Source organism: Protopterus annectens, chromosome 4.part0, assembly GCF_019279795.1.
Source record: "Protopterus annectens isolate FY-2018-M chromosome 4.part0, PAN1.0, whole genome shotgun sequence".
Classification (NCBI taxonomy): domain Eukaryota; kingdom Metazoa; phylum Chordata; order Ceratodontiformes; family Protopteridae; genus Protopterus; species Protopterus annectens.
This window is the reverse complement of record NC_056733.1, coordinates 968,241,036-968,255,975: the sequence shown is the minus strand read 5'-3', so window position 1 is coordinate 968,255,975 and position 14,940 is coordinate 968,241,036.

The window sequence follows — 14,940 nt, the reverse complement described above, 5'->3', positions numbered from 1 at the left end:
CACTTTAAATGTGTGAAGGGAATAGTTCAGTTTTAGGGTAGGAGATATTTGTTCGAATGGTGAGAAATGTGCTGTGGCAATAGTTTTCATATTTGCTACAGATGTTGCCTGTCTTTGTAGAGCTATTGTATTCCCATTAGTATGTTGAGGATAGAGAGTCTGGGAGAGGAGAGGATCTGGGAAAACAAGACATGCCTTCATCCTCTCAAGAGGTGCTCTTGAATAGAGAGGAGGGGCAGCTTATAAAACCCCAGTACTGAATATTGTCAAGCCCATATATAGCTTTAATTAGGAACATTTGAACCCGCTCAAGCTGAGCATACATACTGCTTGGTCAGGAGATTGCAGAAGGGCTATTATACACCATGATTAGCTGAACAAGTAAGATGCAAATAATTTCTGAAACTTAAAGAATCTATCATATGAAATGGGATGCTATTTTAAATAAAAAGTTTCAATCTTTATCTGCTTTTACTTATTCTAGTAATTAAATATTATTATTAGTAGTAGTGTTTCTTGTATTAAATAGATATTATTCTAGTTATTGTGTACCATGTGAGTAATGTTTTGAAAAATGGGAACACGCATCCTGCAACCACATATATGGTATGCTGCCCCCCCCCAAGAAGTGATACTGTTATCAGAAACCTGGACAAATTAGCAGCAATGAGCTTTACTTTGGTCATCATGCATAGGTTCATAGGTAGGTACTAGGCTATCAGCCCAAGGGCCTGCGTAACCCTAGCCAACAAGCTTCCCTGGCTTATGCCACCCAAGAAAGTTATTTTCCTGTGCCACTGTCCAGCAGAGACACAGAAGTGATCCCCGGGTGTATTTCCTATTTCCCATCCACTCATCAAGATTTTTCTTGAAGAGTGCTAATGAAGAACTTTGCTTGACGTAGATGGGTAGCTTGTTTCAGAGTATGGGAAGTCTCTGGGACAGGAATCTATCCCTCCAGCATGTCCTGTTTATTGTGGTGACAAGGTTTAGGTCCCTAGAGCATGTAGCTCGGAGGGATTGGGATTTATTTAGGTGTAGCATGTCCAACAGCTCTGGGTTTGACATAGCTTTATATGTTAGGCAGAGATCACCTTGGAGTAGGAAATATGCTATGGAGTAAAGCTGGAGTTTTCTGAGACAGTCAGTGTAAGGCATTTGTTTGAGGCCAGTAATCCTCTTTGTGAGGTAGCTCTGTGGCCTTTCCAGCTGCTGCAGATGTCTTGTGAGGTACATTTCAAAAGGGGCATTGTACTCTATAATGGGTCTAATGAGTGTCGAGTAGAGAGGAACAATGACCTCTTTTTTCCTGGATAAGAACCCTTTTATGATGAGGTGTGCCATGTAGCAGGACCTTCTGACTACTGTGGCGATATGACTATCAAAGGAGAGGCTACTGTCCACCTGGGTCCCAAGGTCTCTTATCACACATTTGGTGTTAAGTAGATTGCTGCCTATGTGGTGGTTCATGGGTACAGAGTTTTTATCAAAGGGGATGACACTGCACTTTTTGGCATTGAGCTTGAGGCCATGGCTCTGACACCAGGCATCTGTCTCAGTGAGGCCCTTCTGTAGGATGTCCACATAATTTGGGGACTTGACTATGGCTCCTAGTTTGCAGTCACCTGCGAACTTCATTAGCCAGTGTCCTTCTGTGTTAGCTTGTACTTCAGAGATGTAGATACCAAACAGGAGAGGTCCCAGGACGGAACCCTGTGGTACTCCACTTGTCACTGCTTTGAGGTCAAATTTGGAGTCTGCAACATTTACAGTGTGGGTTCTGTCAGTGAGCCATTTGGCAACCCATCTTGTGTTGTAGGGATTTATACCTAGTTTAGTGAGTATAGCTATAATTCCAGAATGGAGGATGGTGCTGAAAGCCTTGGCAAGGTCAAGATAGGCTGTGTGAACCACCTTACCCTCATCTACAGCTTTGGTGACTGCCTCAAAGAAGTTGATCAGGTTAATGAGGCATGATCTGCCTTTCACAAACCCGAACTGGGTGGGATCCAGAGTTTGGAGGTTACCAATGTCTTTGTTAATGAGTTCCATGATGATATGTTCCATGGCCTTGCAGACCTGGCTCGTCAGGCTAATAGGTTGATAGTTCCTGGGATCAGTGGTGGCTCCCCATTTGTGGTGTGGGATAACTGTTGTTGTGTGCTATTCAGTGGGCACAAAGCCTGATGCAAGGCTATTATTGAACATGGTGCTTAAGTGGGGAGCGAGTTTGTTCCAAAGTTCATGTAAAACGCAGCCTGGGATGTTGTCCAGTCCCATGGATGCTGTGTTTTTGGCTTTAGAGAGTGCAGCTTTTACCTGTGCAATTGTGATTACAGGGACTCTGCATTCTTCCTGTATAGATATGGACCCTTTAGGGGGAGAGGGTGGAGTAAAGTTAGCACTGAACCTATCTGCCAGGATGTTGGCAATATCAGTTGGCTCTGTAATTTTCATGCCGTTGTGCTGTAACTCAGAGCAGATCTGGGTGTTGCCATCGAGATTCCTGACATAGCTATAGAATGCTTTTTGTGGTTGTTTTTAGAATTAGTGGTGATTTTGTTTTCATAGCTAGCTTTGGAGGATCTTATAAGGGATCTCAGCTTCTTACTAAGACTGACCAGGGAGTTCCTCCACTTAAGGGATTTTACTCTCTTTTGCAACAGTTTCTTCCTTCTGTTGTAGAGTTTGTTTATGGCAGAGGACCACCAAATTGGCTTCCTTTTTTTGGAGGATAGAGCCTTGGTTCTGTTTGGGATAGCACGATCCATGCATTCGTGTAAGTGGTTATAGAGTGCATTTGTGTAGGATTCAGAAGTCGTAACTGTGTTGTCCATCTGCATGGGTGTGATGAAGTTCACCACTTCTGTCTTAAGAAGAATGAAGTTGGATTTGGAGAAATTTTTTACTGTGGTTTCCTTAATGGAGGGTGGGGGCGGGATGTGGATATCAAGGGTGATTAGCTTATGGTTGGATCGGACCAACGAGTAGTTGACTTCAGGTGTGGAACACCTATCACTCATGTTGGTAATGACTATTTCTAGGATATTGTTGCCCCTGGTGGGGGTGTGGATAAGTTGATCCAGGGCACTGGAGTTTATGAATTCCAGAAAGCGTTGAGTTAAGGAGTTGGTACGAGTAGTTTTCCCAGTTAATGGTGGGGTTGTTGATGCCGCCCATTATTAGGGTGTTTGGTTGAACCCTAATATTTTCCAGTACATCAAGAAAAGATGAGTGGGAATCCTGGGGCATGGTGGGGGATCTGTAGAAAGCTACAATCTGGATTGCAGTTTTGCCCAGAGTTAGTTGCACTTGGATAACCTTGGATGCATTATGGTGAGGAACTAGCCTGGAGGTATGGATTTCCTTAATGAATATGGACACACCTCTGCCTTTGGTGTTTCGGTCCCGGTTGCATGGCTGAAAAGTGTGGGATGAGTTATAGCCTGATAGTGCAGGGGGGCTCTCTAGAGCCTTGAACTAGGTCTTAGTCACTGCACAGATATTGATGTTCTCCATTTTAAGGAGTGCCTCGAGTGAGTGCATTTTGAGATTTAGACTTCTAGCACTGAGTAGAATTACCCTCAGTTTTTGCTTGCCTGTTCCTGCTACGGTGGTGAATTTGTCATTTGAACCTTGGCTAAAAAAGGCACTATAGGGACAGCAAGAGCCTTAGCCAGTATCTGGAATCCCAGGGGAGACAGGTACAGCCCATCTGTGGCAAAGCATCGTGGACTGTCGACCATGTCATCCCAAGCAGACAGATACTGGATCCCCTTAGAATGACACCAGAAGCTTAGCCAATTGTTGAAGTCAATCATTTTATCCTTGTACTGCGGTATCATTCTGGGTGATGGCAGAATGCTACTCAGGGCTAGGGTCATACCTGCCTGGTCTACAAGATCGGAGAGCTCTTCCATGTCTCTTTTCATGTAGTCCAGAGAGGTACGTCTCAGGTCATTCACACCAACATGGACAATGATGGAGTCATATTTGTACTTGTGGTGGAGTGACCTGAGTGTGTGGGTTTTGTGGCGGATCCTGGCACCTGACAGGCAGCTGACAGTAACCTTTTCCTTGTTTAGCCTGGTGAGTGGGACATCAGTGTGCCTGACTATAGAGTCACCTATGACTAGTGTGTTGGGTACGTTGTTTTGCCTTATTGGCTGTGGTTGAGTGGCACACTAAGTCTGTGGGCTATGTGTTATTTGTGTTGTGTTGGGGGATGGAGGTTGCTTGCGTTTCTGCTTTGGAGGTCTCTGTTGCTTAGACAGATTATTATTGAGAGCCTCCGCAAATGTTTTTGTGTTACTATGTGTGGATTTTGGTGGTGTTGATTTAGTGAGAGTATGTGATGAGTGTTGTGTGGTGCAAATGTTTACCTTCTCCTCATAACTGTCAAGTTCAGTCTTGGTTGGAGAGAGCTTTACCTCCAGTTTGGCTAGATAAGTGCATCTCACGCAGGTTGTAGTGTTGGGTGGTAGGAGGAAAGGGTTGTCTGTGCATCCAAAGTTGTTAAATGTTCTTCTGGCTAGCCTGGCTAATTAGTAAGTGTATTGCTTCCTAATTCAAGGATTTAATGGTACCTCTCTGCTCATCCCTTATTAGGAGCATCATTGAATACAATGCGCCCTTCAGCATGTACCTGACCAGAGTCTTGATTCAACTCAAACAAGTCCGACATTTCCATAATAACAACAAGATAAAGGACCTGTGCTCCATTACCATGTTGAATGCTTTGAAACCCTCCACCTCTACTCTGTCACATATAGACTCATTAAGAGCGAGCTTACTGCACCATATAGAGCCCCACGTGACCCTGTCGAGTGCAGTCTCCACGACAGTCACAAACTTGGTTGGGAGGGTGGCCTAATGGCTAAGGTGTTCACCTTACAGACACAAGGTGCAGGGTTTGAGTCTCACAAGGGAAAATTGGCTAGGCTTAAAATGGCTTGCAAGGGCAGTTAGCTTAGTACAATCCTATGAACCTATGAACCATAAATGTAGTCATCACACTGGAATAAACAGAACCTTCTAGTGTGATTGATATTTCATGCAAAGAATTCCAGTCCCTATATAATGTAGTCCCATTGCACATAAATATATAGCTCCCTCATCCTCTTCAAGCACAACATGGATGAACAGTTGGGTACTCCGGGATAACTACATCCTTAGTCCCCCCTCCAAAGTTTATTAAGGAAAGCAGAAGTATTCAGCAGGCATTGTTGTGGCCTACAAATGATCAAAATGACAAATAGCCTTAAACCTGTGGGCCTGAGTGCAGAAGAAAGATGACCTCACTACAGTAGCTACTAACCCTCGTGAGAATCACATATGTCAGACTGAAGGCCTTTATTACCACTGTGTCAAACTATTGGTCAAAGGTGAGAGCCCTGTCCATGACTGTATCCAGGACCTTAATAACAAACCCAGCCTGAACTGTTATATTCTTATTACTTCAATCAGCTGAAACTACTTGCTTTCCAAATGTTACTAAACTCCATTTGTTAATACTGAGGTCAGGCCAATAGTTTTACACCATGAATAGGCTGCATCCAACCCTTGCTGAAGACCTGTTGTATATGGAGGGGAGAATCAGTGTTTTCTGGTTTGCAGTCATTAGCAAACTTGGTGAACCAGGTTGTATTATCAGGCTGCACATCTGAAAAGATTATACCACAAAGAAGTGAACCAAGAATCAAGCCCTGCAACATCCTGCTGACAACTTCAGCCGGTGATGAAAGATGATCTTCACCATTTGGCATTTAGGTTTTTCTGGACCTGTAAATCTGGTCGACTATGTATGCATAATCATGAATGGAATAAATGTGTTTGTAGTCCCTTAATGGAAGACAGTGTGAAAGGCCTTTGCATGATTAAGGTAGGTGGTATGTAAAGCTACCCTGCCATCTTGGGCTACTGTACCTTCCTGAAAACAGGCAATCAAATTTAGTAAACATGACCTTTTCTTAGCACATTCACACTGGATTATATATTTAAGCAGGTTCCCTGTGAGCCTCAGACAAAGTTTCATGGTGATCCTCTCCATGATTTTGCACTACTTGATACTGGTGAGACTCATAGGTCTAGTTATCAGGGTCAGCTACAGATTCTTTCTAATGGAGAGGGACCACTGTGGTCAGAGATACAGATTCTTTCTAGTAGAGAGGGACCACTAGGTCAGAGCTACAGATTCTTTCTAATGGAGAGGGACCACTGTGGTCAGAGCTACAGATCCTTTCTAGTGGAGAGGACCACTGTGGTCAGAGCTACAGATCCTTTCTAGTGGAGAGGACCACTGTGGTCAGAGCTACAGATCCTTTCTAGTGGAGAGGGACCACTGTGGTCAGAGCTACAGATCCTTTCTAGTGGAGAGCTACAGATCCTTTCTAGTGGAGAGGGACCACTGTGCTCAGAGCTACAGATCCTTTCTAGTGGAGAGCTACAGATCCTTTCTAGTGGAGAGGGACCACTGTGGTCAGAGCTACAGATTCTTTCTAGTAGAGAGGGACTACTAGGTCAGAGCTACAGATCTTTTCTAATGGAGAGGGACCACTGTAGTCAGAGCTACAGATCCTTTCTAGTAGAGAGGGACCACTAGGTCAGAGCTACAGATCCTTTCTAATGGAGAGGGACCACTGTGGTCAGAGCTACAGATCCTTTCTAATGGAGAGGGACCACTGTGGTCAGAGCTACAGATCCTTTCTAGTGGAGAGGGACCACTGTGGTCAGAGCTACAGATCCTTTCTAGTGGAGAGCTACAGATCCTTTCTAATGGAGAGGGACCACTAGGTCAGAGCTACAAATCCTTTCTAATGGAGAGGGACCACTGTGGTCAGAGCTACAGATCCTTTCTAGTGGAGAGGGACCACTAGGTCAGAGCTACAGATCCTTTCTAATGGAGAGAGACCACTGTGGTCAGAGCTACAGATCCTTTCTAGTGGAGAGGGACCACTGTGGTCAGAGCTACAAATCCTTTCTAGTGGAGAGCTACAGATCCTTTCTAATGGAGAGGGACCACTAGGTCAGAGCTACAGATCCTTTCTAATGGAGAGGGACCACTGTGGTCAGAGCTACAGATCCTTTCTAGTGGAGAGGGACCACTGTGGTCAGAGCTACAGATCCTTTCTAGTGGAGAGGGACCACTGTGGCCAGAGCTACAGATCCTTTCTAGTGGAGAGGGACCACTGTGGTCAGAGCTACAGATTCTTTCTAATGGAGAGGGACCACTGTGGTCAGAGCTACAGATCCATTCTAGTGGAGAGGGACCACTAGGTCAGAGCTACAGATCCTTTCTAGTGGAGAGGGACCACTGTGCTCAGAGCTACAGATCCTTTCTAGTGGAGAGCTACAGATCCTTTCTAGTGGAGAGGGACCACTGTGGTTGGCTTTTGTAATTCATTGGGCAAGACCTGTATAGAAGCTTTAGCTTAGTAAGATGTGAAGAAATTGTATCAGATTACATTTTATACTTCTGAAGCTACTGGGGTCCATAGAGCTAGTGTTGTTTTTGTTGTTTAAGGAAGCTTTGATATGCTGAGGAGTTTCACTCTGATGGTGCTGGAGTCTTGTTTTAATGGAATTACATGACATGAGCTGCTGGATAAGCCACAAAGTTTGTTCTTATTTGTTTATTTTATTTACACCTTGTTGATCGTCTAAGTCCCACTAAGCTAAGAGCTTCTTTTCAAGGAAGACCCAAAGTGGTATTCGTACTAATTAGAACAAATGCTCTGGAATCGTATAAATTCACCTGAGCTGCAACTAACTCAGGCAGATGTGTTTTTTTGTTAAATATCTCATTCAAAGGACAACACATTAAAGAGTGATGCACCTACCCCCCCAACTCACAGCCTCCTACAGCAAAGGCAAATGTGGTACCTGTTGAGCTACTCAGATCTCTTGTTATTAATAAAAAAGGTCTAATTTGGCTTAGTGAATTTAAATCTAGAATGTGCATTTTGCACTGGACAATTTTATTCTCTTCCTATAGACCACCATAATATCTATAAATAGACTGATAAATAGATACAGATCAATTTAACTGCCTGCCTACATACCTCTGATTTTTAGTTAGTTCGTTAGTTAGTTCGTTAGTTAGTTAGTTAGTTAGTTAGTTAGTTAGTTAGTTAGTTAGTTAGTTAGTTAGTTAGTTAGTTAGCTATCCACAAAAAACACACACTGCACCAAATGATGAATTTCAGGTAGTCATCTAATAGATGCTGTCCAATTCAAAAATCCACAAGTCTCAGCCATTTGCTTCAACAGTTTATTAAAAAACACACAGCACAAAAGATATCGGATTAAGCGCTTTCATCTCTTATCCAGAGACTTCATCAGAATCAAATACCTGACAGCTTGTGTGTATGTGTCTCTGTCTCCAAATGTATCTCTGGAAATTGCATTAGTCGTGTAATAAGCACGTAGTGTGCCTGACAGTTTAAAGCTAAATACTTTGATTTTAATCTGCATTGAGTACTCAGATTTTTTTCTGTGCCCTAGAAGACCTGTGTTTGATTACTGGCTTGGCAGTCGAAGGATTCAACAGGCAAGGGAGAGGAATGATGAAGCTAAACCTGCTCACGTGTCCCAACCTGGGGGATTAAGATGCCATGCTCTACCTCTAAATTCCGTGTGAAGACCATAGCTAAGACTGAGACAATCATCTATAAGAAGATAGTGTTACTGGAGTGAGAACCTCACTCAGAGAAACAGCATGTAAAAGACAAAATAAAAAGGTACTGCTTTAACATAAAGCTGTTTCATAACTGTGCCTGTACGTTTTATGAAAGTAACATCGCTTCGCATAATACATATTAATACATATGGAGACAGAATATTTTTCAGAATGCCCCTGTGACAGTTTTCTTTACACATTTTGATTGGGAGAAAGAAAGAAACAAACAACACCATTAAATGATTCTGGAAAACAATATTTGGCACCAGACAGTTGACTTAAAAAATCAATGGGCAGGCATCGTTAACACAGAAGAAAATGACACATCTGTGTCACTACTAGATAGGGGCACAGTAAACTAATTCTGTTATATAAGGGGACCTTCACTGTGTCACTACTAGACAGAGGCACAGTATTCTAAATCTATTCTGTGCATTTTTCTACCATTGCATGGGGTGGCGAAAGCCACATCACTATGGCTAGGCTTACAAATGCCCCAGGGCAGATAGCATAGTACTAAACTATGAAACTATGAAACTATAACTATGACTGCAAAACACACCTCCTCCTTGTTAAGATAAATGATAAATGCATTGTAATTGCATTGCATAAATCCCCCAATAAAGGCAATGCATTAATAAAAAGCTGTGCTAGAATCATGCTTATGCAATAGACAGTGAAAACAATACAGGCCTGTGCAGAACATATTAGCACACGTAGGCCTATAAAATGTTCTAATATGAGTTGCTGTTACATTTGACTTTGCACATTTATGTGACAGGCATGCATAATCCAGCATTTTAAAATGCTTCTAGAAAGCTACATTTTGCATTGTAATGTTGAATAAAGAAGGTATGACTGACACTGTTAAACAGGAGGAATTAAAGTGGAACAATAGTACACAAAAGGGAAGACACTCTCAGAGCAACAACATAAAATAGTACAGCTGAAATATTTTATTTACTTATTTAATTTCTTTTAACTAGGAAAGTCCAACCGGACCAAATCTCTGTTTCAATAGAGGCCTGGAGAGAAAATTATTTTTTTTATTTTTGTTTTATTTTATTTTACATTTGTTTACTGGAAAGTCCGACTGGACACAGGTCCATTTTCAGCAGAGGCCCGGGGATAAAAGCTCCAATAAAATACATTACAGTGGTAACAAATTAACAAGCTATAATTACACAATACATAAACTTTCTATTAACTAGTATTGACATTATAAATATAGCAGAAGTTCATTTTACAATGTTTAAAACAGTGGGTATCAGAACATGATATGTGTGGAAAAACATTGGTTAATGAAAACATGCTTCCATCTTTTGAGTTATCACTTTGGAGAGATATCTGTACTAACCTGGGGGTAACATGGACATAGCCAGTCTTTTGTGTAGTGGGCTTTGAGGAGTTTTTTGAACTGGTGAGTAAAGGCCCAAATCTTAAAATACCTGCTGTTACTTGCATTTTGCTTTACAGATTGTAACTCATGATCTCGGAGGGAGTTTCAGATTTTGGCTATGGAGCAGGCAAAGAGGGATTTACCAGCCTAATTTTTGTGTTTAGTGATGCTTATTTGGTTACGGTGTGCAGATCTAAGGTTTCTAGCTGGGGTGTAAGGCTGAATCAGTTGTTTGAGGGCAGGAGTTGTCTCAGGCAGATAGTAGAGTTTATGTGCAGTTTAACTATAAGTTGGTTTAGTAGGAGTAGTGAAGGGAACTCGGGCCAGTTGAGTTGTTTGAGGACTATACAGTGATGAGACATGTTTGTGGCTTCAGTGGCAAACTTGGCAATCATGTTGTAGCAAGATTCCATTTTGGAGAGTTCAGAGTGTCGAAGGTTGGTTAAGATAGGAGAAGCATATAATAGTATGGATAACAGATGGGTTCTTGCTATTGTGGATTTGGTGTGCTTGGTCATAAATTGGTGGTTCCTGTAGAGAAGTCTTAGCTTTTTGTTTACTTTTTTGATAGTCTTGGCTATATGGCTATCAGATTTTAGATTGCTGTCAATTTCTATTCCTAGGAGTTTTGTGTGTGTAGTTGGCATAATTATAGTATTGCCTTTGGATGTTATGACAAAGTTATTGCCTTCTGTGGGAGATCTACCTGGGCTAAAGAGAATCAGTTTTATCTTTTTGGGATTGAGTATGAGCCTGATGTTTGAGAACCATTCTTCAGCTAGAGTGAAGTTATTTACTTTTAGTTTGTTAAGAGTAGGTGCAGCACATATAACACTGGTGTCCATCTGCGTATTGAACTGTAGAAGCTGTGGGTCATTCTAATGCTATTTGATTAGTAAATAGTGAAAATAGTAGGAGACCAAGGATGGGTCATTGGGGGACACCTATGGCTACAGGCGGGGACCGAGGATGGATCCTTGTGGTACACCTATGGCTACAGGCGGGGACCGAGGATGGATCCTTGTGGTACACCTATGGCTACAGGCAGGGACCGAGGATGGATCCTTATGGTACACCTATGGCTACAGGCGGGGACCAAGGATGGATCCTTGTGGTACACCTACGGCTACAGGCGGGGACCGAGGATGGATCCTTGTGGTACAACTATGGCTACAGGCGGGGACTGAGGATGGATCCTTGTGGTACACCTATGGCTACAGGCGAAGACCAAGGATGGATCCTTGTGGTACACCTATGGCTACAGGCGGGGACCAAGGATGGATCCTTGTGGTACACCTATGGCTAAAGGCGGGGACCGAGGATTGATCCTTGTGGTACACCTATGGCTACAGGCGGGGACCGAGGATGGATCCTTGTGGGACACCTATGACTACAGGCGGGGACCGAGGATGGATCCTTGTGGGACACCTATGGCTACAGGCGGGGACCGAGGATGGATCCTTGTGGGACACCTATGGCTACAGGCGGGGACCAAGGATGGATCCTTGTGGGACACCTATGGCTACAGGCGGGGACCAAGGATGGATCCATGTGGGACACCTATGTCTACAGGCGGGGACTGAGGATGGATCCTTGTGGGACACCTATGGCTACAGGCGGGGACCAAAGGATGGATCCTTGTGGTACACCTATGGCTACAGGTGGGGACCAAGGATGGATCCTTGAGGTACACCTATGGCTACACACGGGGATCGAGGATGGATCCTTGTGGTATACCTATGGCTACAGGCGGGGACCGAGGATGGATCCTTGTGGTACACCTATGGCTACAGTCGGGGACCCAGGATGGATCCTTATGGTACACCTATGGCTACAGGCGGGGACCGAGGATGGATCCTTGTGGTACACCTATCGCTACAGGCAGTGACCGAGGATGGATCCTTGTGGTACACCTATGGCTACAGGCGGGGCCCGTGGATGGATCCTTGTGGTACACCTATGGCTACAGGCGAAGACTGAGGATGGATCCTTGTGGTACACCTATGGCTACAGGCGGGGACCGAGGATGGATCCTTGTGGTACACCTATGGCTAAAGGCGGGGACCGAGGATGGATCCTTGTGGTACACCTATGGCTACAGGCGGGGACCGAGGATGGATCCTTGTGGTACACCTATGGCTACAGGCGGGGATCGAGGATGGATCCTTGTGGTACACCTATGGCTACAGGTGGGGACTGAGGATGGATCCTTGTGGTACACCTATGGCTACAGGCGGGGACCGAGGGTGGATCCTTGTGGTACACCTATGGCTACAGGCGGGGACCGAGGATGGATCCTTGTGGTACACCTATGGCTACAGGCGGGGACTGAGAATGGATCCTTGTGGTACACCTATGGCTACAGGCGAGGACCGAGGATGGATCCTTGTGGTACACCTATGGCTACAGGCAGGGACCGAGGATGGATCCTATGGCTACAGGCGGGGACCGAGGATGGATCCTTGTGGTACACCTATGGCTACAGGTGGGGACCGAGGATGGATCCTATGGCTACAGGCGGGGACCGAGGATGGATCCTTGTGGTACACCTATGGCTACAGGCGGGGACCGAGGATGGATCCTTGTGGTACACCTATGGATACAGGCGGGGACTGAGGATGGATCCTTGTGGTACACCTATGGCTACAGGCGGGGACCGAGGATGGATCCTTGTGGTACACCTATGGCTACAGGCGGGGACCGAGGATGGATCCTTGTGGTACACCTATGGATACAGGCGGGGACTGAGGATGGATCCTTGTGGTACACCTATGGCTACAGGCGGGGACTGAGGATGGATCCTTGTGGGACACCTATGGCTACAGGCGGGGGCCGAGGATGGATCCTTGTGGTACACCTATGGCTACAGGCGGGGACCGAGGATGGATCCTTGTGGTACACCTATGGCTACAGGCGGGGACCAAGGATGGATCCTTGTGGTACACCTATGGCTACAGACAGGACCGAGGATGGATCCTTGTGGTACACCTATGGTTACAGGTGGGGACCGAGGATGGATCCTTGTGGTACACCTATGGCTACAGGCGGGGACCGAGGATGGATACTTGTGGTACACCTATGGCTACAGGCGGGGACCGAGGATGGATACCTGTGGTACACCTATGGCTACAGGTGGGGACTGAGGATGGATCCTTGTGGTACACCTATGGCTACAGGCGGGGACCAAGGATGGATCCTTGTGGTACACCTATGGCTACAGGCGGGGACCAAGGATGGATCCTTGTGGTACACCTATGGCTACAGGCGGGGACCAAGGATGGATCCTTGTGGTACACCTATGGCTACAGGCGGGGACCAAGGATGGATCCTTGTGGTACATCTATGGCTACAGGCGGGGACCGAGGATGGATCCTTGTGGTACAGCTATGGCTACAGCCGAGGACCAAGGATGGATCCTTGTGGTACACCTATGGCTACAGGTGGAGACTGAGGATGGATCCTTGTGGTACACGTATGGCTACAGGCGGGGTCCGAGGATGGATCCTTGTGGTACACCTATGGCTACAGGCGGGGACTGAGGATGGATCCTTGTGGTACACCTATAGCTACAGGCGGGGACCGAGGATGGATCCTTGTGGTACACCTATGGCTACAGGCGGGGACCGAGGATGGATCATAGTGGTACACCTATGGCTGCAGGCGGGGACCGAGAATGGATCCTTGTGGTACACCTATGGCTACAGGCGGGGACCGAGGATGGATCCTTGTGGTACACCTATGGCTACAGGCGGGGACCAAGGATGGATCCTATGGCTACAGGAGGGGACCGAGGATGGATTCTTGTGGTACACTATGGCTACAGGCGGGGACCGAGGATGGATCCTTGTGGTACACCTATGGCTACAGGCGGGGACCGAGGATGGATCCTTGTGGTACACCTATGGCTACAGGCGGGGACCGAGGATGGATCCTTGTGGTACACCTATGGCTACAGGCGGGGACCGAGGATGGATCCTTGTGGTACACCTATGGCTACAGGCGGGGACCGAGGATGGATCCTTGTGGTACACCTATGGCTACAGGCGGGGGACCGAGGAGGGATCCTTGTGGTACACCTATGGCTACAGGTGGGGGACCGAGGATGGATCCTTGTGGTACACCTATGGCTACAGGCGGGGACCGAGGATGGATCCTTGCGGTACACCTTTGGCTACAGGTGGGGACCGAGGATGGATCCTATGGCTACAGGCGGGGACCGAGGATGGATTCTTGTGGTACACCTATGGCTACAGGCGGGGACCGAGGATGGATCCTTGTGGTACACCTATGGCTACAGGCGGGGACCGGGGATGGATCCTTGTGGGACACCTATGGCTACAGGCGGGGACCAAGGATGGATCCTTGTGGTACACCTATGGCTACAGGCGGGGACCAAGGATGGATCCTTGTGGTACACCTATGGCTACAGGCGGGGACTGAAGATGGATCCTTGTGGTACACCTATGGCTACAGGCGTGGGACCAAGGATGGATCCTTGTGGTACACCTATGGCTACAGGCGGGGACCGAGGATGGATCGTTGTGGTACACCTATGGCTACAGGCGGGGACCAAGGATGGATCGTTGTGGTACACCTATGGCTACAGGCGGGGACCGAGGATTGATCGTTGTGGTACACCTATGGCTACAGGCGGGGACCGAGGATGGAACGTTGTGGTACACCTATGGCTACAGGCGGGGACTGAGGATGGATCGTTGTGGTACACCTATGGCTACAGGCGTGGACCGAGGATGGATCATTGTGGTACACCTATGGCTACAGGTGGGGACCGAGGACGGATCATTGTGGTACACCTATGGCTACAGGCGAGGACCGAGGATGGATCATTGTGGTACACCTATGG